The following is a 27107-nucleotide window of genomic DNA, read 5'->3' as shown; positions in this document are numbered from 1 at the left end:
TCACTTCATATCCATGGTTCAAGATTCAAGCTGAAATCTAACTGACCAGAATATCTGAACCGTGCAGTCTCTGCACACCTCAGAGCCACAAAAGCTGTTTTAAGGTATTCAGTGCTTTAATTTAATAAAGAGACATTATTTTATAATGAATTAGGTATTAATATTATTCTCAGGGAAAGAACTTCCCCCTAATAAATCATGTCATGTAGCCTATCTTTGGAAGGAGTCTTATTGTTTGTGCCAAAGAATAAAAGTAAAGGTAAAGGCAAGTTCTGTAATTTTAAGTGATCCCTTTTTGCACAAGATCCCACAGCATTATTCTGTATATAACTCTCTGCATACATTTCCTCCTGTCCTGGACCTGTATGTACAAGAAGATTAATTTGTTTATATAATTATGTGGATGAAATCTCCAAATTTAGTACTGAGATATTTCAAATGAAAGAATAATTCAATATTCTTAATTCAGCTTAATTCAACTATTTGCCTGATATTTATTCTCACAAGGTCCTAAATATATGCATCTTTGAATAACCCCATTTAAGAATGTTGTACCTGTATATGATATTCTAAATTTACTCAGTAAATTTAGATCTGATTTAACATGCTGAGTAGCTTTTACCTTTTTCCTGTGCTTTGCAGCTGTGGAGTTTAGCTAATCAGAATGACTGTAGAGTCTCACCCAGCTGATTGTATGTTCTACAAATGATCCTTTTTTGTAATAAAATGGAGTTTTAAGGAATTTATGGATAATTATTTTAGAAAGTTTATGGAGAGGAAACTGGTCAAGAATTAATTTCAATGGACCTTAACTCTTACCACGATTTTTTTCTTCATTTTCACTCAATCTCTTTTATAATTTCTGAAACAGCAAAAATCCCTGCTGCATGCTAGAATAGGAGAGATCTGTCATGACTGATAATCACAGCGAATATTTCGCAGCTGATACAACAGGCAAGAAATGAACGGCTGGTAGCTACAGGTTGGGACTGGGCAGCATGGCGATTGCTTTGGGTTCTGCTCTTGACTCGGGCAGCACTTCTTAGTGATCCTGAGCATATCCCTTTCACAATGTACGAACGCAGAATAACGTAGCAATGAAAAATTCTTTATGTGTGAACAACACAGAGTATAAACATGTGATAAAAAGATCATCTATCTCTTCCTCTTTCTTCATCCATCTGTAAAAAATGGTATGTTATTACTTATTAGGCACAGTACAAAAATGTTCATAGGAAACTCTTATTTTTCAGTATTTCCTCCTGAAGAAGTTGTTGTGATCTATTTCTCTGGAATATCCAAAAATTCCAAGGGGAGTATTTTCATGAGCACTTCTTTTTTAACCACTTTTTGTTAAAAATAAAGGATGAAAAAAATGTTCACCCAGCTCTACTGCTTGTTTTAAATGACAAGAATAACTGGAAAGACTCAATGTGTTATAGTAAACCACTGTGAAGCTTCTGGATGAATGATGCTGTAAAAGTTAGAGATTATCATGATGTTTGTTTTTATCTTTTTCAGCAGCGGTGAAATCTCAAGTCAAATTCTGCTGTGTATAAGTGAAGTTAATACTAATTGCTCATGTCACCTTGTTTGATATAGGACTCTATTTTACTCTAAATAAAGCAAATAGCACAGAGTGTGACTTCAGATTTAAATGCTTTTGGGAGGGGGGAAAATGCAATAATATGGTCATTTATCTATCATCATCATTTTCACCATTATCATTACATGGATATTTTAGGCAAAATAGAGCAAGAGAGCAATTACCATTCGTATCAGTTGTAAGACTACTTGCATTTATGTGTTATTTAAGCTATATGGCATCCCAGGAGATAGTGATAATGTCTAATATCATCATTTTCATCATGGCTGAAGGTAATCAGCTGTTAGGTTTTTTTACTTTATATTGTAACAACCTCTATATGTGGTGATACGACTGGTAGATTTAAGAACACCGTGCACTGCCTAACTGCCTTTGTAACAAAGCTACACGAAGAGCTATGGGGTTCTGTTCAGTTGAACAACACAAAGCCTTCAAGAAGGAGGCTCCTTACCATGCAGCAACCAGATCCGGCCATAGCAGCTCAGAGATGGTCTGATGACGAGCGATGAAGAAGCAGCACCCATTACTGAGCACTATCAGTGCTTAGACATCAGGGCTATGTTATGTTGCTCTTTGAAGCCTGCACCAGGAATAGGGCTGAATCTCTAACCAAGACTACAAATTCATACCACCGGTTTTAAGAAATCCGTGTCTAAAACTGGAGGTATCAACACTGAGCAAGAGAAAATCAAGCTCAGGCTGCTTACATCTTTTATATAAACCTGTTTTTCCTGCAGAATTTTGATATTTTTCTTGCTTTTTCTTATTTGGAGGTGCACAGGCAGTATCATCCACCAGAATCATAATGAGCATGGAGGAAATATTTCACACCATTCTGCTTATTGGCAGACAAATGCTTTCCATGTGCAGTAGAGCAATTATAATATTAAAAAGCAGGTTTCACTTATCATGGTATATATGATAGTAAGAATGTGTTGAAGTTAATGATATAATGAAGCAATGTAAACATAAAGTTTTTCAAAAAGTAATCTTAAAAGTATATTGGAAAAGTATAATGGATGTTACTACATATATATAATATGTGTTATAAGCATGTATTTTTTAAAAAAAAAAACAGAGTGAAGCCATCCCATTCTTATATAACAAATTTTTCCAACTGGAGAAACAAAACTCAAAACCCAAACAAACAATTGTTAAGTATATATTGCAGAAGAAAATGTTACATAATTCATAAAGAAAAGAAAATAAAACAAAAGCTTAAGTTTCAGTTTCATAAAGGAATATGGAAAAAGTTCTTGCAGTAGGAAGGAACTGAGAAATAGGTCAACCTGAAAGTACTGGAAATCATACCAAAAACATGTTTTCACATGTTTTACCTAAGCAAGACTATTAGAAATCATTTACAATCATCAGATGTCTCTCTGAAGTATGTTTAAAATATGCACCAAGATAAAGAATTTTAAAGATGTTGACATTTTTTAGAAAATTTCCATATGGCAACCCACTTAATGAAAGTCTTGTCTTTCCATACCCTGTAAACATGCATGAAAACAGCTCTTGATACAGAAGAGCAATAGGTTGCTTAGTGAGACAAAATAGGGATGGATAGATAATTTTTGCATGTCTCCCCTGATTTTTTCCAGCAGGCATTGAGTTATTGTAAGTAAAGTCTGTGACAGCTCATCCCAGCAACCGCCAGCACAGGGAAAACCTCTGATCTGGTAAAGGATAGCTAGAGACTGGGCCTTTGGGAAATATAAATCACTGAGCTTTAAGGAGGTGTAATCACCTCCCTGGAGCACCCTCTTTCTTTTGAGCAGAGCAAAATGTGTATTTCAGGTGTTTGACGACTTCTGCTTATTTAAGTAAAAATCTTTAGAGAAGCCCAGACAAAACAAAATTTCATGAAGCTGCATTCAAAAGTTATCTTATTCATCTTGTTATTTTCCTATTAAGAGTTTATTGAGCTTTCTCCTCTCTGTTCTATTCATTCTCCTTTTTTATTTGTACTGTGATATGTGCATATTCCGTCCTGAATCCAAACATTTTTTCCCTATGTAAAAAGTTCTGTTATCCTCATCCTGATTATTTCAGTGGCTATTCTATACATTACGCCTCAAAGCTACAGTCATCAAGGACAGCAATGGCTCTTCTGCCTTTTAGACTGTGGATTCTCAGAAGAGCACATGCACAGTGCTAGAAAGGGAATGTAGTTCTGTAAGCAGTCTTCCACTCACTAATCATAGCCCTTGAACCGCAGTTTGCAAACCACTATCTGGTCATATCCTAGAGAAATTGCTCGGATGAAGAGGCAGATGGGTGTCCTAATCAGTGTATGTCCAGAAGAAGCAGACCATTTTATCTTATGCTTACTCTCTGTTTTCCTCAAGGGAGGTCTGTAGAGGCTTGTTTTTGAAGTTTGTTCCTAAGAAAGAGGTATTTGCTATTCACTTAATTATTGAAAGTGCTTCTCTCAATAGTTCTCACATCTTAGATCTTCTGAGCTCTTCCGTCTCAAAGACAGAGTTCTTTCTGCAGGCAAACTCTTCAGTTCAGCCATGTAAGGCTGAATTCGGATACACACAGACACAAAAAAGCCCCAAACTAACAAACAAACCAATAAAACAGATTGTCTGGCTGATGTAGCCACTGGCAGGACACAGCTGGAGTTTATTATTTGTGTATTCATAAAGCAACCTTGCCCTCAAATATTCCTATTTTGATGTGGTGCTTTTGTGTTTCGTAGTGTCAGCACCGATTGAGGCTGATGGACTCCACCGCTGCTGTAGGATATGGAATAACAAAAGGAAAAACTGCAGCATCCGAAGAGCTCTGCGAGCGCTGCGGCCGGGGACGGACGGCAGAGGGAAGGAGCCTGTCTGGAACGGCACCAGGCACGCTCTGCCCTGATTAATAAAGGCTGGGTTCTGGAGCGGGCCAATATATTTCTGAAATCCCCCCGTGCGGAAGGTGCCTGTGTAATACACCATTCTTAGACCCGATAAGAGGCAAGGTAGAAAACAGCAGACGAACTTCAAGCTGTCCGTACAAAGGAGGGAGGCTTAAAGGTTTCCATAAAAAGAGGACTGCTGGAATAGACGCGTCGGTAGGAGCTTTGAGGGACAATGAAAGGCTTTCTAAAGTGTGTAACTTGTAAATGTGCTGCTTCTCACATTCAGGGAAGACAGATGACAGGCTGGCTTTAAAAAGTCTATTAAATCATATCTGATATAAAGCAGACATGCAGTCTAGAAGGAGTTATAAAAAATGTGCCCTGCCTTTCTGAGAGAGTGAGATTCAGACTGATACCTCCAGCTAATACGACGGGGTGCTAACGCGCAGCCATTAAACTAGAACAAGAGAGCCGAAAGCCCTCAAACTAAGTGGTGCTTATTTGAAAACGGGGTGTGAAGGAAGGGAGTACAGGAAAAACAGATCTGTAACGGTTTATCCAAGCCACTACAATCTCCCATGGATTTAGAAAGCCTGCAAAGACTGTTTCTTGAGAGAGCTGGTATCCTCAGTAAGTACAGCTGTGTGATGTCCTCTGAGGCAGAAGAGTGAAAAGCAGGTGACAGGAACCTGAAATGAAAAAGTCAGGGACTGCAGACAGACTAAGGAGGGGAACGACACCCGCCTGGAGGGTTGAGGCTGAGGTTTTGACACGCAGAGAGGCTGTCCAGAGCAACCTGAGAAAGGAGAAAGGAGAAGCAAAGATTTAGTTCAGAGTTAGCTGCATTCTGCATGCTGCTTCTTTTGTTTCAGTGTAGTTTTCCTCCCTTCTTCTGGCACTATAGCCCACGTTGGCTTGAACGTCAGGGAATTTTCTGTAGGCAGTCTCCGGGTGAAAACTACCTTCACTGTGTAGAAGGTGGGAAGGAAGGAAGGTTACTTCTCACTCTCTAGAATTTGAAGTGGGAAAAGCGTGGATAAGAATAAAAGGTAAGAAATACGATTACTGTGGAATAGGTAAGGGGATTTGTATGAGCCTCTCCCTTTGTAACCCTGGGATTTTAAACCAAACTGTTTTTTTCTAAAGCCAAACCCCTTGGGGGTTTAGCTCCCTGTTTAACACGGATACAGGGCCCAGCTCTGAGACAGCACATCTATATAGCCTTGGCGCAGGCTGCTGAGAAAAAGCTGCTTAAATCCACAGAAAGAAGAGAAAAGTGGAACTGTGAAAGCTGAGAAAAGTGAAATGTATACAGAGCGGTAGGATTGCTGAGAGGGGGAACATCAGTAGCGCAAGGATTCGAAAGGAGAAACATCCACAGGGAAAGACATAACATCCTGAACGCAAGAACCAGGTAAGCTCGCTGGCAGCCAGGAGCTGTCGGATCCCCAGCGCGAGTCCAGCTGGAGCCGGCGGAGGACGGAGGCCCAGGGACACTGCGGGCCGCTCCCGGGAGCCGCAGAGGCCAGCCCGTCCCCTCCCGGCCGGCGCCTGCCCCGCCAGCCAAGGGCCCCGGGGCCGCGTCCTCAGCGGTGACACAGCCTCGCAGCTCCTGCAGTCCTAGGTACCCTTCGTGCGTGCTGGGCAACAAACAATCGCGTTAGGCTCTCGAGTGGTGTACAACCTGCTCGCAGAGTTTCTTTGCACCTGGCTGAAGATGCCTGAACAAAGTAACCCGAAAGAAGGGCAGAAATGAAAAATTGAGGAAGGGCACGTAGGGCAAAAGTTGCTTTTCTATCCAGTTGCTAGACCGCTCCATACAAGATTTACATTTGCACTGCCCTCACATTACCTGCCGCCTCCAAAAATATTTTTGAAGATATGCAGCTTTTAAGATTCATTAATACTAGGCGTAGCATTGTTATTTTCTGCTTTGCATAATGAATGACGGCTTTTCATCAAGAAAATGCTCACTGAAAACCAGCAAGGGTTGCGTTTGTTTGAAACATAAAAACAATCTCACTTCGAATTCAGTGAAACAGTTTGTTGGACTAACGGCATGGGCGGCTTTCCTGCTTTTCTGAAATGTTCCCCCTATCTCTGATGAAGAACAAAATAATGATCTGATTAAACACAGTATTTCCGTGTAATTGTTTAGCAACAAGTCATCTGCACATGAGCCCAGTATGCATGGTGGAGAGGTGAATTTCTTAAGCAGCAAAAATTCACAGGAACAGGGCTATTGCTGGTGCCTAAGACAGCAGAGAGAAAACTCTCCTTATCCATAGTAAGCAAACCACCCTCTGGTCTCGGCAGCTGCTGCTATTGCTGCCTTGCACCTCTGCCTTGAGGTAGGAGACAAAAGAGAGGTGTTTCTTCTTTGATGTTACTTGCATATGAGGTCCAGATCAAAAACTGCATTTAGAAACATTCAGCAGAAAAAAATACTTGTAAAATCTAAAATGCAGAGGCATTTTTCCCCTGAGTACATGAAATAAAACTTTGGATTCCAGCTTTGCATAAATAAATCACAAGATTCTTTCTGCAACCTCCCAGATCTGCTTCTTCATAACTTCCTTAACTTGCGGACCTTCTCAGGATATGAAAGCTCAGAGTTACGAAATATTGCAGTCGAATTGCAGGGTGGGCTGAATTTTAAGAACTTTTGTCATTAGATCTCAGCCCCAATAAGGCAGAGTACCCTTCCTCAGGAAAGGCAGGAGATTTGAGGTCGTGTACAGGAAGGTCTTTTGCGATTATGATCACTTTGGGGTCAGGTTGTTGTGGACTCTCTAAGACAACTCCATTGTGCTCTGTTCCTCATCCTAGTTTATTGCAACGTGAAAGCAGATTGAAGTTCCTTGTTTCTGCGACAGACAGGTTCAATCTTTCCAGTGCCCCTGAAATGCAGATGCATCCTTATGACCGTTTCAGTGCTTGTGTTCAGCGACTAAATGAAACCAGGACAAACACAAGAATTCCTAAGTTGAAAGACAACCAAACAACCCTTCCCCAACCCCTCAAAAATAAAAATAATTAAAAAAAAACTCAAAAAGAAAAACTTCTGGCAACACAATTATAAACAGAATACATTCACCACTGTAACAGGAGGTGAATGAGACTGCTAAAAACAATACCGTCTGAATAAACTAAGTGTTGCTACTTGACATTAGTTTGTCAGTCTGTCACAGATGCAAGGTACTACTCAGTAAGTCTTTAGCAAGGGCAAAAGATGGAGAGCAAGTTTCAGCTATAAATGTAGGTGAGATAAGGTAGGTAAATATGTGAGTGTGTTCATTAGCAAAACCACAAGTAGGTCACGTTTGGAAGTCGTAACTGCGCTTTTTCACTCCACTATGCTCTGCCTGATGTCCCGTAGGAGAAAAAATTAAGGTATGAAGGGCCTTTAACATTGAAGAAAGCACACCAAATTTCATTTCTAGGGTGGATTGTGAGTAGCTTGATGTGAAACTCATCCAGTGCAGGGCTATTGCGACTGATGACAGTAAAGGTCTTTTCCTGGAAAACTAAGATCCCCTATGGAAAAAATGGTTTACACTGTCCTGTCAGCACATACTCCATTTTTCAACATATCTGTATTGTAATTCTGATAGAGTAAATCAAGCTAGGTCAAGGAAAGGCCAGTAACTATGTTCTAGGAAGCAAGGGCTGGTGCTTAGCATTTCTCAGTAATCCGTCGTGTTCCTAGGGGCTGTTTTTTTCCTGTGGAGTCTGCTCCAAGTGACTGTCTGAACACGGTGTTAAAGAGGCTTGTCATTTTTCATATGAAATATAAAAAATGAGCCCTGCCTATGTTTCACTGTGAATGATTTAATGCATTGTTTTATTCCAGCATCACTGCCAGTTTTTAGACCAGGAAATTGTGTTTTCGCTAGTTACATTTCTGGTTTAGACTAACAAAATAGAATGGTTTTAAAAACCGTCTTCTTCCATGCGGAAGTGACGGAAAGCTAGATACAAGTGTCAATGCCCATATCTCTTTTCCCAATTCAGGAACTGTTTGTAGTGTACTTTGAGAAGGATGTGGAGCTTCGTAAAAGACTGGATAGTTATTAGAAGGGGGAGGAATGTTAAACGGCAGGAACAGGCAGCTTTGGTCTTACGCGCAGCAGCATGCAATATTTAAGATCATACCAACAAACAGCAAATCATAGAAATCTGCAGTACATTCTGTGCACAGCAAAAATGGATTATAAACAGAAACACAGAAGTTATTTAAATGAAACAGACTGACAGTCTGGCAGTAAACTGTACCTGATGAATTGGATGAAAGCCTAAAGAGAAAGTGTGAAAACTGAGAACACATAAATCTCATGTCATCATTTTTGTAATAACTTATTAAATTGTTTCTGTCACAGAATAGTTATACTTAAAAGGCTATCATACATCTTGAGCTTCAGCAATTAACCTTTTCTTTCTCTTTTATGATTCCAGGAATAGAGGATTTAAGAGGTGCAGTGAGAACACCTGCGGAAGATCTGGCACGGACTTGGTGACCGGCAGAGTACGTGGTAGCAGGCCCAGCGCGTGAAACTACACCCTGACCAAATTCCCATCAGAACCAGGCATGCATATTCCGTTTATCCATCCTGTTTAACCCCTTATCAACCTTGAGCGTCTCTCTCCGCCGGGATCCGACCCTCTCTTGCCCACCTTGCGGTCACACAAGGTTTTGTGTCTTAGAGACTCTGTCCACACTGGAAGAGCAATGTTATATGTTAGTATTATAAACCCTGTTTACCTGCTTGCAGAAAACTCTGTGCTTTAATTTTTTGATTTTTTTATTCAGTGGGTCTCATCCCACCGGAGAAGCATCTATCAGAGCTAGCTGGTATGAATGTGGAATACTTCACTAAATCAGTAGAGCTAACTGGTATTTATACCAGTTTAGCAAGGACAATTGTATGATCTACTAAGAGGCAGAGCGTTATTACCTGAGGACCAAGTATTAGTTGAATTTAATATATAGAAATTGGAAATTTTGCAGCTCAAATAATTGCAGCTTTTTCTTTTTAAACCAAATGAGGTTTTCTACACAAGATTTCCAAATATTGAAATATCACAATCCTCATTAAGAAGTTAACTTGAAAAGGAAAGGCAGATAGACACAGAAGTTAGGAGCTAAGACTGGAATTTAAATAGGAAATCACCGCCGCAGAACACTGAAAAGGACCCAGAAGAGTCATTTTGGGAAGGCAGAGGAGAACATAGTCATATGAAAAGGCAAGCACCTACAGCTTGTGGGAACCTTAATCATTTTCACAAAAGTCTTCCTACGTCTTTTACTTCATAAACTCCTTAAATAGCCTCTCTCATTAAATACCACAGGATTCTGCGGTTCTAACGAAATGACTAAAGGCGAACCACTGCTCTCACAGACATGAGTTTAACCACAAGCCTATCAGAGGACAAAGTTGTGAGGAATTTTCTTCCCCAATTTATGGACTCATAATAGTTGAATTAATGGAAAATCTTTGAAAGACTACTGGACTTAGATTTAATTAAGAATCACATGAACCGCAGCAGAGCAGCAGTGTAGTGCACAGTGTGAAATATAATTGTTAATGTAAAGGTTAATGAGTTAATTAGCCACATTTAAATGTTTAATTCAAAGAAATGTTCATCCATTATCTGTAATGGGAGCCATTTTGCCTCCTTTATTTACACAGTCTAGGGTTTTCTATCCCCAATATTCTTCTACAGGTATGAGATTCAACACATGGCAAGCTGGCTTTAGTTAAAAAAAAAAAAGTAAAAAAAAAAAAGTGATGGCCTTGATTCCAAATCTTATGTTTTACTTCAAACTATAACATAATGGACTTGAGTGAGGTTTAACACACATCCCAGAGCAAGCCATAATAATTAATTGGCATGACTGGATTTAGCACAAATCAGACACATCTTGCAATTGCATTTCTCCTCCTTGCTTCTAGGCAGCAGTAAATTTATACTGACACAGACCAACGCAAGAGTACTATTGGCTACATACTGGCTCAATTAGTCTGGCTAGTGAGCAAAAATGGTTTTTTTGGACAGAAAGTAAGCACGTCATGAGAGGGAACCAAAGCTCTTCAGTATCTCAAACAAGAACTTGAAGATTTCAGTGCAAATTTTGAGTGATGCAAAGTCTGAGTTTTGATGCAAAAGCACTCAGACAATTTTTTATTTATAACCTATGTGTAACGGAAAAATACCTTTTAAAACACAAAACTTTCATAGAACTTCATCCCCTGGTCAGCCTCACTTTTTACATAGCAGAGCCCTGATCCATATTCCTTACTGCCTTGGAGTGAAGTGGCAGTCTGACTTGCAGCCCAGTCCTGAAATGTGAATAAACTGCTTTGCCCGAAGAGCATATTGACAACATTGATAATGTTAGCAACTTGCTACTTTATATTTACAAATAATGGATAGATCTCACTAAAATGTTGTGATTTCCTAATTATAAAACAAAAGAAACATAGTATACAGGAGCTGTAACAGAATGAAAGTTGTTGTTCTTTGTTCAGAATTATTTTGCCATTTTTGTTTTTTAATTAAAAAATAAAATAATTGGTTCATATTTAAACTTGTTTACTAAAGGCAAAGGTAGAACTTTTGGACATTAGGCAGATTAAAATATACTTCCACACAGGTTACTGACCCACTAATGTAATATATTCTACTCTTAATAAGAGTTCTTTTACAAAGGGTTATCTTAGGGGTATTTGTCATTTTTATTTTTATCTAGAACTTTGGAAGCATCTTTTAGAGCGACATAGCTGCAATTTAACTATTAATTTGCATTTCCATGTGTTTTTTGCTGTTCTAGTATGAGATCATTCCTCAGGACAGTAAATCCAGTTTTCGGGTGCCTACTGCTGGATTAAAACCACACCAATCGAACAACACAAAGCAATAACGCACTGCAAAGCTGCTCTGCTGGATCAAACATTTTCAAACTATCTTGAAGGGTATATCCTCAAAGGGATTTAAAGCAGCAGAGTTTGTGCCAGACTGGTTACTGCCTGCATACCTTCCCCACTCCATGTCCTCCAGCCACTACTGGGCTCTTCATCAGCCCTTTCTGGTCGTGTTTTTCCCTGTGTGCACCGATAATAATTTCTCTTGCTGCCTTCCTCTCCAGCAGATCATAGTGCCATGCACTTTTCCTCCTGCTAAGTCTGACACTGGACTTAGAGCTTCCCTACTTGCAGCCAAACTGCTTATGACAAATGCTGCAAACACGGGCACCTTGCAACGGGGACAGCATCCCGCAAGGCACCCGACAAATGGGCAGTGCACGTCCACAGCGCAAACACAAGGAGCACCCCGGTGTAACATCCCCTCCTGTACCGTATTTAATTCCTACAGAGGTGGTACTAATTAGTGTGGAACCACAGCTTATCTAATTAGCAATGCAAAATGAAGGACTGGATCCCAATTCTGTAATGTACCCAAGTTCCTATATCCTATGATACGTGACTATGTCGATTAGACCTGCTATAGATCACACGCGCCGCTTCATCCTAATTCCGTCCTGTTTTCCCTTCATCTTTACAGCTTTACTGATCTCCTTCTATCCTTTTATCACCACCAGTACCTGTGTGACTCTGTCCCAGAACTGTGCTTGTCTATATGCACTCATTCCACCATCCTTCAATTATCTAGTACCACTTTTCACCTCATTCAAATAACGTGATTCAGGTTACTCTCTGAACACCAAAATTATCATGCTGTTCAGGGGAAACAAGCACTTGATACCTTTTCAAAACTGTACTCCAGCTTTCCTCAGTTCAAAGGGGGAAATCAAGCCATGCATCTGCTAGTGCTGCTTCAGCTTGAAAACAGGTCTTTATACAGACAACAGGGCTTTGAGTCCCCGGCTGCTAGTTTTTAGTTTGCTCTAAATCAAGCCAGCATCAAAGACACTGAGGAGTAGTGACAGGCAATATAACTTGAATATTTCATAACACTGATGCCAAAAAAAGTGTCATGACACTGCCAAGGATCATCCTGCTGTTAAATCTTTGGGAGAAGAAATGGGTATAGTTTGGAGGGATGCTTTAGAAGCTGAAAGGTCTCCTTCTCTTTCCCCCCCTCCCTCTCTCCCACCCTCCTAAGTAACCTAAGTTCTCAGTGAACTGCTCTTGCCAGGGAGCCAGGGCTTCTCCTTGGGGGTATTTAGCAACTTGGCAATTGTTCAGCAATAATTATTTTTCATTAAAAAAAGACGCAAGGCTTGGATCCACAACCAGCCTGCTTCCCAAGTTGTAGCAGAGGGAATCCAGAATTCTGCTAGACCTTTATCTTCTGCTAAAGTTGGTTAAAGCCTAAACTAGATTAAAAATCATTAGAAGAGACAGCCACGCTATCAAATCACTTTCATTTCCTCAGGAGACTAGGCTAAAATGACCTATGATATACCCAGCTCTTATGTTTTAAGCAAGTTCATAGCCATCAATTGATGATATCAGATATATGATATGAATTGTGAGTGACATGCATTGCACGAATACTGTTCATGCAAAGAATATTCAATCTAAACGAGACTGCTAATGTGCCATTCCCAAAGGATCGACACACTAACACTGAATTTAAGCTTATATTACTCAATATACTGATTTTAGAGCAGTATTTTAACCAAGAGAAGAGTGCATATGAATGAAAACTGGCTTAAAATATATTTCCTTTTAAGCATGCTAAGCAATCCACTGGAGCGGATTGCTAAAGTGCCCTGAAAGTACCTGGAAAAAGTCTGAAAGTGCACTGGAAAGTGACTAAATAATAAGGAATAATTTCCTTGGTATAACTTAAAAAAAAGGATTGCTTTCCTCTTAAAGAAAGGTAGGTATCCTGCTGCTTGCAAGCTAAACTATCCGCAGACTTCCCGGTCACAGGTGTTAATTACGGAAGGAGGAGATGTTACACAACACAAGGGCCGAAGAGTGGGAATGTCTCAGCAGGAGAGGAACACACACACGAAAAATCAATAGCATTTGTGGTGGCTGCATCTATACAAAAGATGGTGTCGAACTGGTAATTCTTAGCCTGATTATCTAAGAATTTGAATGTTTATACATATTTGCTTGTCTGACACCCCTAAAAATTTTTAACCTTTCTGGCCATTTTCCATCAAACACATTTGGCAAAAGGTCAAACACCTCAAGGACATATTAGATTAATAGCTTATTGAAATATATAAGTGAAGAAAAATTCATTTGATGTTTCTTTGATAGAAACACTTCATTTTATTCCCACTTCATGCAAGACAGCACTTAAGCTGTTCAAACCACGGGAAGCCACAGATTTTGTGGATTCTGCAGCTACGTGACTAACTACGTTTGCATTTGAGCCCTGGATCGTTAGTTACCCGAAAAAAAAGGTGTGTATGTATGCAAAGTTAGCAACACCGTAAGTCTTTTTCAGAATTGGGCTCTTCGACACTACATCCGCGTTTTGGAGCTCTGCGAGCACCAGGCAACTCCAAGCCCGGGCTGCGGTTGCCAGCCAGGCGAGCGCTACTGCCGGCGCGGGCCGTAGTTGACGGGAGACCTGCTTTGGAGGCGAGAGGGCTCTGCTGCAGCTGCGACGGCAGCCCCGGAAAGAGCCTCTGCCGACGCAGTGCAGGGCAGGGCGGTAGAAGCAACACCACCGCTCCTGCGCAAGCTTCCCTTGCCTGGGCACTGCTGGTGGCTGATGAAGTCCTCTCCCGTGTGCTGCCGCCGTGCTACCTGAGAGATGAGAGCGGGGAACAGCAACCGCACGCCACAGTGACTTTGCTTTTAAGTGCGGCAGCACATCGCAAGCCAAGTCCGAGTTTTGCCAGGAACACTTTCACACCACCCACAATCTATTCCTGCTGATTTCTGTTGGTCCCTGTGACAGTTAAATCTGCAGTTTGATTAATGACTTCATTTTAATGCTCAGAGTATGTTTTATATTATTAGCTCCAGAACAGAGAGGAAAGTAATTAGACAAATACAGTGGAGCTGCTCAAGACTTTTGAAAGCTGCTAATGTGGTAACAAAGTAGCACGAATAAATATGACAGAATCAGGGGCTTCTAAAAATATCTCCTTCAAACATAAGGTTCCTTTTTTTCCTGCATTTTTCCTGTTCACTGGAACAAGACAGACAGATTTTTCTAAATGTACCAAGGAGCAATAAGTGTCTGTTAAAAGTTAATCTACACTAAATTATGAAATAGGTCCCACACGTGGAACGTCGTGCTCACCTGCAGGTTACTGGTCATAAAGCACAGCAAAATCAGTTCAAAAATCTTACATTAATTACGACTCACAAACATCATTCTCTGTGCCAATTTGATAATTGCTATAGTTATTTTCCAAGGTGTACAACAACAGCTGTGAGCTGTAACACAGAAAAGTCACCTCTGCATTGTTCATTATTTTTCAGGAACTGACTGATTTTATTCCTCACATCTGTCTCATAAAACCTGAAACATGGCATCACAAAAGCCTAAAAATCTGGTATATATCTCCTCTGTCAATCCTGTATCCCTCTCCTTAACGACCCTTTTAAGCTTCTTTAAAAAAAAATCATGTTTTAACTTTTTGTTTAGATATACATTTTTATAAAGCAAAGATCATCCTTATATGAGTTATGCAAAATAAAACTTGCATGTGAACATGAATTAGTTAGGAATCCTGTGTTTGACATGGCCAGATTTTTTTATATAATTGTCAGTTAAATGGCAAAATTTCAAATCCAGAAAAGCATTTGTGAGTAATATGTATTCCTCATGATATTACCTTGACACACAGCTCAAATTCACATACGCGTTAAAGGCACAGCTCCACAGCCTTAACAAGAGATTTTTCAGTGTGGATGGAAGTATAAAGGAAAGAGATTTATCTGTCTTGCTTCACACTAGGGAAATGATACCAAAGACTCAGAATCTAGTCTTGTGGGAAGTAACTTTTCCAAAAAGCCTTTAGAAAGCAGCAGGTATTCCAAAACTAAGATAATGTTGCTGCTTTTGGTATACCTGCAGTTGTTTTGGAAACTCAAGGGAAGATTTGAACTTTCTTCTGGAGATGCATCTCTCCGTGTTACTATTAACTGCAGAAGAACCTAAGTTTTCGTTTGTGCCTGAAGTTATATGGGATGAATGTGGATCTTGGGGTTTCTTGGAAGAAACATTCAGTTCTGATGTCGTCTAAGACCTGACCTTTCTAACTGAATCACAGAATAGCTGGGGTTAGAAGGCACTTCTGGAGACCGTCTGATCCAAGCCAGGGCCAGCTAGAACAGGTGGCTCAGGACCCTGTCCAGCTGGGCTGTGAGTATCTCCAAGGATGGAGGCTTCACAGTCCCTCTGAGCAACCTGTTCCTGTGCTTGACCCTCAAAGTAAAGAAGAGCGGTTTTTTTAAGTTTAAGTGGAATTTCCCATATTTCAGTTTGTGCTTATTGCCTTTTGTCCTGTCACTGGGTGCTTCTGAGGAGAGTCTGGCTCCATCTTCTTTACACCCTCCCATCACGTATTTATACACACAGACAAAATCCCCTCGAGCTTTCTCTTCTCCAGGCTGAACACTCCCAGCTCTTCCAGCCTCTCCTTGTACGTCAGATGCTCCAATTCCTTAATCATCTTCATGGCCCTTCACTAGGTTCACATCTGATTTTAAGGTCCCAATTAGTATAGTGCCATTTTTCAAAAGCACTTCCAAAATGCTGCAAGGGAATAAGGAATGGCACAGAGAAAGCCAAAATCTGAGTAGCACTGAAAGAAGTGGGGAAAGCCACACCACAGCAATCATAGTGTGCTCACTATAAAGCAAAACATTTTGCTAGTGAGCTAGACTTCTGGAGAAAAAAAATTTTTTTTAATTGGTATTGATTATATATAATTCCATAATCAGTCTACTTTAGTTAAAACCCTATTACAAGTCAAATTAATTGACTAAAAGAGGAAATAAGATATAGGAGAGTTGTTATTTCCTGAGAATATTCAGAGGAAGGATCACTATAGCAAAATTTAAAATTATTTCATACAGAATGGAAAACACAGATTTATCTAGTTTACACAAAATACACTAGATACTGTAACTTCAGAAAGTCTGGCATATATGTAATGGTGCTGTCCCAGTTCATTCTGAATTTTTAGCTATATCCAATCCTACTGCATATACATTTTATCACGGACAATACTGAAAGAAAAAAAATCCCCTCCAAAAACTGTTCGTAGTGGTTAGCTCAGAATCTTCAATAAACGATTACAATGACCATATGGAAGTCAAGTTTTTCTTGTTATTACAGAATTACTCCACTTACAAATCATCATAGTAATAAGAGAACAAAGCAACTTTTTGTTAATGTGCCAGTTATGTTGATTGTTATTTATGTGATAGGAAAAATAATTACTGCTTATCAATATCCTGCTTCCTGCCTGTGGAAAAGAAAAACGGTAGATGAAGATTTACAGATGGCTGATGTGTTGTCGGAAGAGAAAAGAAGGAGCTTGGGAAAAGGCTGGCATAGCTAGAGTAGCTCCCCTCTTAAAAGGAAAAATATTAGTTCCCCTACAGCTGTTTTACATTAAAGCAGATCTTCTGCAGTGAGGTAGTTCTCAAGGAACAACTCCTTGCTTTGGAGCTCTCTTTCACTTGATGAAGTGTACATTCTTTCTTCTTCTTCTTCTTTTCTTCTTTTCTTCAACAGACTCTTTATCTTTCACATACTCACTTAATTGAAAAATCCTAAATCCTTAGGGCCCTCCCTGTGTCCAACACTCCCTGTGTCAAGTGCTCTCCTTAGCTTCCTTGTATCCTTATGAGTTGAGTTGTTTAACATCCTGCAGCTTTATGGGAAGGAAATTAGACATGTACAAACTATCTTTATTTTCCTTTTTTAAAAAAATCTGTACTAAAATCAAAGATCCCTGTTATGAGATGCTTTATGCCTTTAAAAAGGCAAGAAGGTTCTAATTAGCAAAACTGGCTAATATTTTCACTGGCACTCAGTCTAACAAAACTCAGATATATAGCTCTGTATGAAATAACAGTCTATAGCCTATACTTTTTCATCACAGTCCCTTTGACAGAACACGTATGACTTTTAGCTAAAGAAAGAAGCTGACAAATTTCAGTCTTTCTGAAGATAAGAGAAGGTGGCCATGCAGAGTCCTTCTCAGACCTAATCTGCTCAAGGACTGCTGTCTTTAAATGAAAATTTCACATTCTCTGACTTCAAACTCAGGTTCTTTAATTAAGGAAAAAGAAGGGCCAGGTACATGCACAGTGAATGTGAAGTGTTTCACATATTTCTTGTACTGCTGTAATTTGAACATGCTAGCTGGGGTCCTTTGTAATCTTCATGTCACTTCATTTCAGGGCTCTCAGGCCTGTTCTCACTATTGTTCACTAAGACAGCTGTTACTAATTTTTTTCAGGGCTTTTGATCTGATTAGGTCTGGTTAATGCTAACATGGACAAGGTATATAGTAATGATTCTGAGGTTTGACTATAGCTGTTTCATGTGTCTTAGAGACTTCACATGAAGCTATGAGAATACATTTTTATAAATCAAGTATGCATGGTGGCCTTTAGATCTTTCACTAGGGATAGTGCTGCTCTGTCACACCTGATACTGAAAAACATTATGAAATGTCATAAAAAATGCTCTCCACAATGTTGCCTTTTAACACAGAATAAACAACTATACCCTCTAAGTGTGACAGTCACTGACAATAATGGGCTCAAAGAGCTGAATTTCTAATAGTTTCACATGTTCCCATGAGCAAATTGCTGGCTCTTTTCTACAAACTGTATTTACTGTGCTTTAGAAAATTCTAGTCCGCAACTCATCTGATGCATCTTCAGATCAACGTTATCTAAGGACTTCAGAATGGCAAAATGAAATCTGCAGAAGCCATTCACTTAGTTACTACACGGGCTGAGGAATCTCATTAAATTCAGCAAGGACAAATGCAAAGTGCCACACGTGGGACCTCAACCAGAGCGAGTTGGGCAGCGGCCCCCCAAGGCGGTCAGGGCTGGAGCATTTGCCCTGTGAGGAGAGGCCGAGGGAGCAGGGCTTGTTCAGCCTGGGGCAGGGGAGGCCTCAAGGGGGTCCCTGGAGGTGGTCCCTGGCGGTGGTCCTTGGCATGTGGGGTTATGAAGGAGATGGAGCCAGGCTCTTCACAGTATTGCATGGTGGGAGAACAGGAGACATTGGTCATAAACTGAAATAGAGGAGGTTTCTGATAGATGTAAGGAAAAATACTGTCACTGTGAGGGCAATTAAACATTGCAATAGATTGCCCTGAGAGGCTGTGCCATCTCCACCCTTGAAGATTTTCAAGGCCCAAGTGGATCAAGCCCTGAGCAACCTGGTCGGATCGCAGAGCTAACCTGCTCTGAGCAGTTTGGGCTACAGATGTCCTGGGGTCTCTTCCAACCTGGATCATCCTATGGTTTGAGGACACAAAGAAATCCACATAGTATGGCACTGTGTTACAAGCAAAGAAATCTAGGACCAAAAGGAGCACTACACAGTTATGCATCAGTTTTCCAAATTTGAATGCATATGTGTCTAATCTTTGATCTTTTTCTCTGTGTTTATGTTTCACTTTGATTGCTTAGACGCTTAACTCTGTGACTCTGTGTGAAGAAGATTCTGCTTGCTTTACTGAAACACTGATCTGCTGAGAATGAGTGTTTCCTCCGGTAGAAACAGACTGTGTAGGCAGACAGGAGTCAACAGAGGCAGTACCACCTACTGCCTGTTCTTCAGTTCAAATTAGTGTAACAACAACTGACAGTCTTTTAACAGTGTGTTTCAGTGGAGGTCAGTGCGAAGGAGGAAGTGATAATATTCAACGTTATCATGCATTTTCTCACATTCATTTCCAGAGACGCAAAGACGTACGAAGAGCTGGTAAATGACCTCTGCATGTCACACTGATTAATTGGTGAAGTTTGCTATCACCACTGGATACCAAGTGGCCTGTCAGATTAATTATCATTCCCTCAGAAGACTATTTCTCTTCCAGTGCCTCCTCCTACAGCCCCTACAATATGCCTCATGCAACATGGTGCATTCCCAAGACACTGATTATTTGGATCCTAGAAGCTGCTTCTAAACATCCTAATTCCTTAGCTTCTGGAAGCATGTGATGAGAAAAAGCCAAATTATTCTGTAATTCAATCAATGCTGGAAAAGGAAGATAGTTACTCATTAGCATAATAACTTCTCTTCCAGTCAGCAGCACTCAGGTATTATTTAAATACCTGAAAAGCTAGATTCTCCAAATTACCCGCCACAAGTTAGAAACGGATAGGAACTGCCATTGTTAGAATGATATGCTGCATAATGACAAAGTACATATTTTAATAATCAACTTTAATTCTAAACGTGTGATTATTTCTAGTAATAACCTGCATTTTAGGGGATGCTTGAATTCTTGCCTTCTATAGGGTTAAAAAGCAGGAGCCAAATCCTCCATTGCAGATCTTTTGCTAGTCTACTTCCACTTAAACCTGGACCCAGATGACAGTTTAATCATGCATTCTGTAATGGCCTTGTATTTCAGGTGCTCAGATTGTCTTTCCGAGACAGCCTAGGGGACACCAGAATTGGATTTCAATGACTGAAGATAGTGTCCTAAAATGGAAAATAGTCCTGCCATAAGCTAAGTGTACTTTTACCCCCTTCTATGTTCTTTTCAAGTGCCTCTCCTTACCACTAAAGCTCAATGCCTTCTTCCATTTGTAGCCTACAGAGAAATTATAGTATCCCATGTCCTTTTTATATATATATCAGTCATCTTTCAACATAATTCTATATTTTTTACCGGCCCTCTTCTCTTTCTTTTCTCTTCTCTGTGCCCATCTTTTTATTTTCTTTAGTGAATTTACTTTACTGTGACGCTGCCTTTACCTTAGTGAAAACAATGTTATTACGGTCTTCACAAGAAAAAGCTTTTGACTTTATCGATAGGACTTTTGAAAGTCAAAGAAAAGCATGTAGCAGATGAGTGGGTGCTGCTGGTACATCACTATTCAAAAGTATAGACATACTGAATTGCTCCAAATGAGGTTGGTAGTTACGCAGATGTCAAAGTACATTCTTTTCTGGATTTTTCAGTTGTTGAATTGTGTTTTGCCTGCAAACCAGAGTAAGTTTGTACAGAAGACTACACAGAAAAACCAAAGTTCCAGTATACCAATAGTATAAAAATAAATAGATCTGAGAATGGATATTAAACATTTTGCTGTAACTTCAGAGTGAGACCTGCTTAGCAGGTGATACAGATTATCTCATTTTTTCTCACTTCAAGATTCCGGCGTCTTTGTCCGAGATTCACAGAATGACCCACAGTGAGGGGCAGGATATTGCACTCCGCAGATGGCAGGGCTAATTCAGTGTCACAGTGCTGTCCTTCGATGCTTCTAGGATCAGCAGGGAATGGGAATGCTGCATGAGCGCAACACCGAGCCGCAAGGAGCCAGGAAGGTCACTCGAGCACCCACCTTATCATCAAACCCAGTGCCGCTGTATACATCTCTAGAAAGGACAGGAGAGCTTGTATACCTTTGAGAGAAGAATGGTTTGTTGTGAAGACAGTGCTTTAAGTGTCTGAAGAATGGACTGACTGGCTGAGAGGATCAGTCCATCTTTTAATTGTGAGAATCAATTCTTTCACTGAAAAAAGCAGCACTGGTAAAAGGAAAAGACAGAAGTAGGTAGATCTGCTTCATTTCCAAATTCATGACCAAAGTTACTTTCTTATCTGTGAAGAAACTGTTTTTTTAAAACATACACTAATGGCAAAGACGTATTAACTTGATAGTCATGAATTCATCCAGAAAATATATGCGTACCCTCAGACAAAAGTAACTGCAGATCCTTTAATATAGTGTGTGCGTGTATGCTTTATTTTAGATACCATTTATTTTAGAATTTTACAGAATGTGCTTAATAAAACTGTATTTCCTCAGTCAGAAAAGATACCATTCTGATGGAAGAATTAAGTGGACTTAAAACATTGTTTTTTCACCTGCTTAAAACATGATCAAGCAAAGTTTAGTTAAATACAATGGGGCATTAGATCACAGAACTCAGAGCCAAGAAGGGCTTTTAGTGAGGTCTGGTCCACTTAGTGTTTGTGCTCTAATTAATCAGTGCTGTGGGGTGTAACAGTCAGTCATGCTAGCCCTTCTGAGAGGTACAGGTCCCTAAAATTTCATTCTTGAGCCAGACATAACCATAACAATTAACAACCAACATTAACACAGCAAAGATTTTCAAATGGTTATATCCAATCTATTAACTAAGCTAATTTGCAACACTCAGCTAAGTTCTCAGTTCTCAGACAGCTGGGCTGTCGCACTGACCTTCATAATGGTTCTGCAGAAATCCTCCGTTTCTGTTTGTGTTGGAGATACCTGTTGACAAAAGAAATATTCCTGTACATTGTCACAACAGCATCACAAGATAGAGCATCTTTTATTAACTCTTTCCTTTGTTCCTCTGAAATGTACCTCTAACAGGTATCTTTACAAATTAATGTCCTTATGATGTTTTCTTCAGGCAGTCGGATTAGCCACAATTCTACTTGAAGTGAACTGACAATGGGAATTTAAGAAATGACATTTCACATCCTCCCAAAGCCCTTCTTCAAACATCTTAACCACATTAAGAATATAGATCAACTGGTGCACAAGTAGAATGATTTGCAGGAACCTTGAGGAAATAATAAAAGAATTGCAGTTATATAAAAGGCTGTTGCAAAGAGGAAGACACTGCTCTCTTCTCCAAGTCCATGGTGGTTAGGACAAAAAGTAATGGACATCAACTATCTTGAAATATTTAAATCAGGTATTAGGCAGACATAAAAAGCTTCAGTGTGATCTTGTCATCAGATGCTTCCCACAGTCTTTTGCTTCTCCCTAATCAGAGCTTTTATCCTTTCCATTGCCACCGCTAAGACAGATGACAATCAAAATCCACGCTTGCTTTTAAGAAGCATCACTATACTTAAGGCTCCCCAATCACATCTTCAAGTAATTAAAACCACCTTCCCTTTTTCTGATACCAGGTATTTCTACACAGATCATTTTTACTCTGTAGATACTTTAGTTTACCAGTCAACCCAATGCACAATACAGTTCATAGTACCTATATCGTCTTTCTTTTCTTCTTCAAGGAAATCTCCAGGGACCATAATATTCAAAGTTATCAGATGTAAACCGTGTATGGTTAGCAAATTCTGAGCTCTATTTCTTCGCATAGTGCAAACTTTGCATAGCTCCCCTTTCTAGACCAAACTCTAGAGCTGTCTGTGTTGCTGTGTTATTTTCCATTTTAAAAAGTTGAGCACAGAGCCACAGAGAGGAAAATTTAAATGAAAAAGTTCCTAATGCAGTCTAGCTATGACATGATTACAACTAGGTTAAATGTATTAGTTCTCCACATATTACACTAGAGGTCATACAACATCTAATTTATTTCCTTGACTTTCACATTTCACACTCCCCTGAATGTAATTTCTTTCAATTTTCCCTGCTGTCAGTAATTGGTGTGCCACACATCTCTCTTCTCCAACAGACTCAGTCTGATTATACTGGCACTGCATTCTGTGTATCTATTAAGAACTGGGGATCAAACTTTCCCCCAGGCCTGGTTTTCATTTCTCTCTCTCATACTTGTTCATTTGTTAAGGGCATGAAGTCCTCATATATTTCACATTTAGAAAGGTTAGTACTTTCTAAAGAAAAAAAATAAATTTGCCAGTGGCAGAGGCTGTCTTTCAGACCTCACATTTTGTCTCGGCTTTCACCTCCCCGTGTGATGTGTTGCAGTGTTTTGAGAGCTGTCTCTTTCAATGCAGACAGGGACTCAATCTCATCTTGCAAAACCTTTCAACTGTAGCGACAATGAAACGTAAAGGTTTGGATTAATCTGTAAACAGTTTTAGGGAAAATGAAATACTGAAGAAGACACGAACTGAATCTTGTTTTCAGATTTCCAAGTTCTTGCCACTTTTATTGCATTCACAACCCAATTTTTGGAGGCCTGCTTCTATTTGTAGTACCAATTTTACGATCGTGGAAGTCCTCTGAGTTCCACTGAGTAGGTGTTTGTTGCATCTTGTTTCAGAATGTAGCACAGAATCTGGACTGTAATTTCTTGACTAAAATCTGTGCAGTTTTTGATGATAGAGCCCTTTCAGTAGTTTGGTCTCCAATGAAATATGCCTCTTTATACATCTTACATATTCACACATACTAATCTTGTAAAAGAAAACAACCAGGCTCTCTTTCCATCTGACCTCTATCATTTTAACTGCTTCACACTGTTCCCTACGCTGTAAGAACCTGCATTTTCTTGTTATCTTGGCAGCTGATTGAAATCGTTATTACTTTGCTTTCACATTTATAACTGTAAGTTATCTGAAAAAGACCTGCAGTTCAGGAGCAGTATAGATTATAAGAAGGAGAAGGGAATCTATGGGGATGTCTCTTCCAGTGTCCCTTCTCTCTTGGCAAACCCTCCTCTCCTGATCCCTGCTCCTTCATGCCAGCAGCTCTCTCTGAACCTACTCCTGATTCTCTGCGGACTTCTGAAGTTGTGAGTTAGATGATGACTTATTTTCAAAAATGGGAGAGACGTGCAGCCTGTCATGTCATACTAGGCCTGCAGAAATCATTCCAATATGAGTTTGAGCATCTCTACTTAGAAACGGTCTGATACTACAACGCACTTAAAAGTTCATTTGTTTGTTTCAAATGATAGTGGAAATTTGGTAATACAAAGACTCTCAATCTACTGTCCATCAGCTGGGGGAGGATTTCACAATGCTGGAAAATTTCCCAAATAACTGATCAATTCTGAATGAATTGTAGTATTTCGCTGATTCAAATTCACTTTGATTCCCAGCTCCTCTACTCAAAGTTTTCCTGCTGACAGATGAGAGTAGGGACATACAAACAGCATTATTTCTGGTAAATAGTGAAAAGTAGTGTTTTGATATTCGGGAGCTTTGTCCAAAAATCCACCAATTTCAATCAGAGCTGAGTCCTCTTCTTTTCTTTCCCTCTGAAGTCTTAATTACTTTCCTGAATCAGATTTCATGCATCATTCTGTGATCGACCTAAAATCGTTTTTCAAAGAAGAAAATATACTCCAATTGCTTGTGGCTGTGTATTATCACCAAATACTTTATCACAACATCTGCTTAAGTTGCAGTTATTGCTGGAATGACAAAACCGAAAAGTAATTAGATCTAAGTATAAAAATGTCTGCTAGTTGCTCACCGGTTATCATTTTCATAAACATAAGACAGTTAAAAATAGGAAAAGGTAAGAGCACACTCTGTTAGCACAAATGCTGTATTTTTTCCTTCCTTTTCATTCCGGCCAGGAGAGCAGCACCCAGGAGCAATGTTCCTGGAGCAGGGCAGGACCACGGGCACTGATACACGGGAAGCAACCTGGGTCTCTTGTGGGATCTCTCCCATCTGCATTAAAGCAGCTGTGCAGGACAAAGCCAAAAACCTCTCTTGCTCTCTTTGCCCACCTCAGATAGTTTTTAGAAGCAGTTCATGCAGATTTCTTACAGCCACTTACTCATCCACTGCTGTGAGGCTCTTAAGGATCTTGCACATAGTGAAATAATTTGCCAAATACAGGACGCTGTTCCTGCTTTGTATCACTTTTCCTCAATCTCTCTATTTCGCACTACAACCTTTTCCTACCTGTTGTGAAGTAGTCGGATTTGAGCACATACTGAATCAATTACATTCGGACAACACACACTTTCTATTTAAATCCTAGTAGAGCACTTAGGCTTTCTGTCTTTAAGAAAGTTAATTCTTGCATTTGCAGGATGCTACAGTTCACTGTAATACTGGCGTAAAATAGCACAGCAGCTACTGAACGCAAATATCTCCCACTGCCTACCAGGGAGAACAAATCAGAATTCAAACTAACCTTACACTGTAATGAAATTTTGTTACATGTCATTATGTTATATTATATAATATCTATAAATCAATCCTAGCAAGCTATTTGCTTAAATGACAGTTTTTTTGTGTGTGACAGAGTAAGACTAGAGGCCCTCCTTTGATTAATCTTTTAAATAACAGTAAAGCACAAAGTAGAAAACATGCAATTCTGCAAAATGACAGCATTTTGGCCCTCAAAACAATTCATTATGTTTAAGATCCAATAGAGATGACTCTTGAATAATATACATCATGTAATTTAATTATAACAAGGAAGTTAGTTTTGCCTGACAGCCTTCTGGAAGGAAATGTGCTCGAGTGTCCACAAAGCCAGCTGTCACACTTTTCCCACTTCTTTCGACCCAAATAGTGTGATATGGAATTCTTTCCGATAACTAATGTCATTCGGTATTTCCAAAATGCATTCAAACAAGGAATCTCAAAGCAATTTATTTGTGGTTTACTCAGAACATTTCCAGTTTTCCAGTTCAAAAAAAAATATCTACAGGTTATTTTGCTGTTGTAAAGTGCTGTGTTTCATCAGAAGGTGTTATTTAAAAGGTTTTCAATTGATTGTTTTAAATGTTTCAAAATTAATCAGGGATATTGCTTCTTTGTCATTCCGCTTTGTTCCAGCAATTATGTTATACATATATTTTATTGTCAAAGTAAAGCTTTCATTAAGATTGTTTTTTGTTTCCAAATAAATCTTTTTTAAGATACTGTGAAAAAGAGGTAATCTTTTAGAGGAAGCTACTAGTTTTTGTGAGTGTTTGCTTTTTTCAGACTCAAACACACCTTTTTAAAGAGCATGATTACAGTAAAGTGGATTGGGCCTGTTTCACCATCACTTTATTCTAGTTTGATGTTAAGTAAGTATTGCTTTTAATGTCATTACAAAGGCATAAAACTAATATAAGGCACTAGTAATTCAATTCTTACATAAATACCAGGTAATAAAAATGTCTATAGGGAAACGGCTTTAAATATATTTAGATAAATAGGTATTTCAACCAACCATCACACACAGGGTTATGACTACCTCTGATCCATGGCAGACCTCTCATCACTGTCACTGAGAGTTGTGAATGTGTGAACTGAGGGGAGAGCCTGCCTTGCAGAGATCATAAAATCTTTAGCATTTTGTTTTTGCTTCTTTATCTTTCTCGACGTCGCTGGAGAAATCAGATCTGTAAAACACGAATGCATAAGTAGTTTAGTCCTCAGGTCGCTCAGTAATTCCTAGCAGCCAAATTCATTCGTGGTGCAGCTCCATCTGTTCCCAATGAAATTACATGAGGTGAAGTTTGTCCAAAGTGTTTAAAACCTTGAGGAGCCATTAATTTGTGTAAATTTTGAAGGCGCTACCAAGATGAGAAGGAGAGGTGTTAGTGATGTAATTTGGGAGGCAATGGATGAGAAAAGGATTTAATTAAGGGTAATGGGAAAGCATTAAGGCAAAGGAAACTTGCCAGTAGGTTGATTTAAAAATATATACATATCTCAGTGCTCTGATCAATTTAACAATTCAGTAGTCATCAAAATAACACTGGATCTCGCTGTTTGAGACATTTCAATGCATATGTTTCAAACAGCAAAAACACAAACCAGAAATAGAAAATAACAGGTCTCTTTCATCACCAGGCACTTCTATTTTGAAGTTTTCCCCAATGTGA

At 39.5% G+C, this 27107-nt stretch overlaps 1 long non-coding RNA gene across 2 annotated transcripts in view; it reads right to left on the bottom strand.

Annotated features, from left to right (window-relative positions):
* Nucleotides 1–2672: 2672 nt before the first annotated feature.
* The window catches only part of LOC112983742 (uncharacterized), a 63509-nt gene continuing 39074 nt past the window's right edge, over nt 2673–27107 (bottom strand). Inside the window, exons 3-6 of one of the 2 annotated variants that reach the window (XR_003259325.2) lie at nt 26474–26621; nt 21821–21871; nt 20957–21017; nt 2673–5256 (exon numbers count right to left, since the gene is read on the bottom strand). This is a non-coding gene — a long non-coding RNA (uncharacterized LOC112983742). The remainder of the gene's footprint in view (nt 5257–20956; nt 21018–21820; nt 21872–26473; nt 26622–27107) is intronic. The other variant, XR_010390108.1, reaches the window with a different exon arrangement.

This window comes from Dromaius novaehollandiae, chromosome 8 (assembly GCF_036370855.1).
Source record: "Dromaius novaehollandiae isolate bDroNov1 chromosome 8, bDroNov1.hap1, whole genome shotgun sequence".
Lineage (NCBI taxonomy): Eukaryota > Metazoa > Chordata > Aves > Casuariiformes > Dromaiidae > Dromaius > Dromaius novaehollandiae.
Note: the sequence above shows the minus strand (reverse complement) of the source record. Positions and strands in the feature narration are given on the sequence as shown.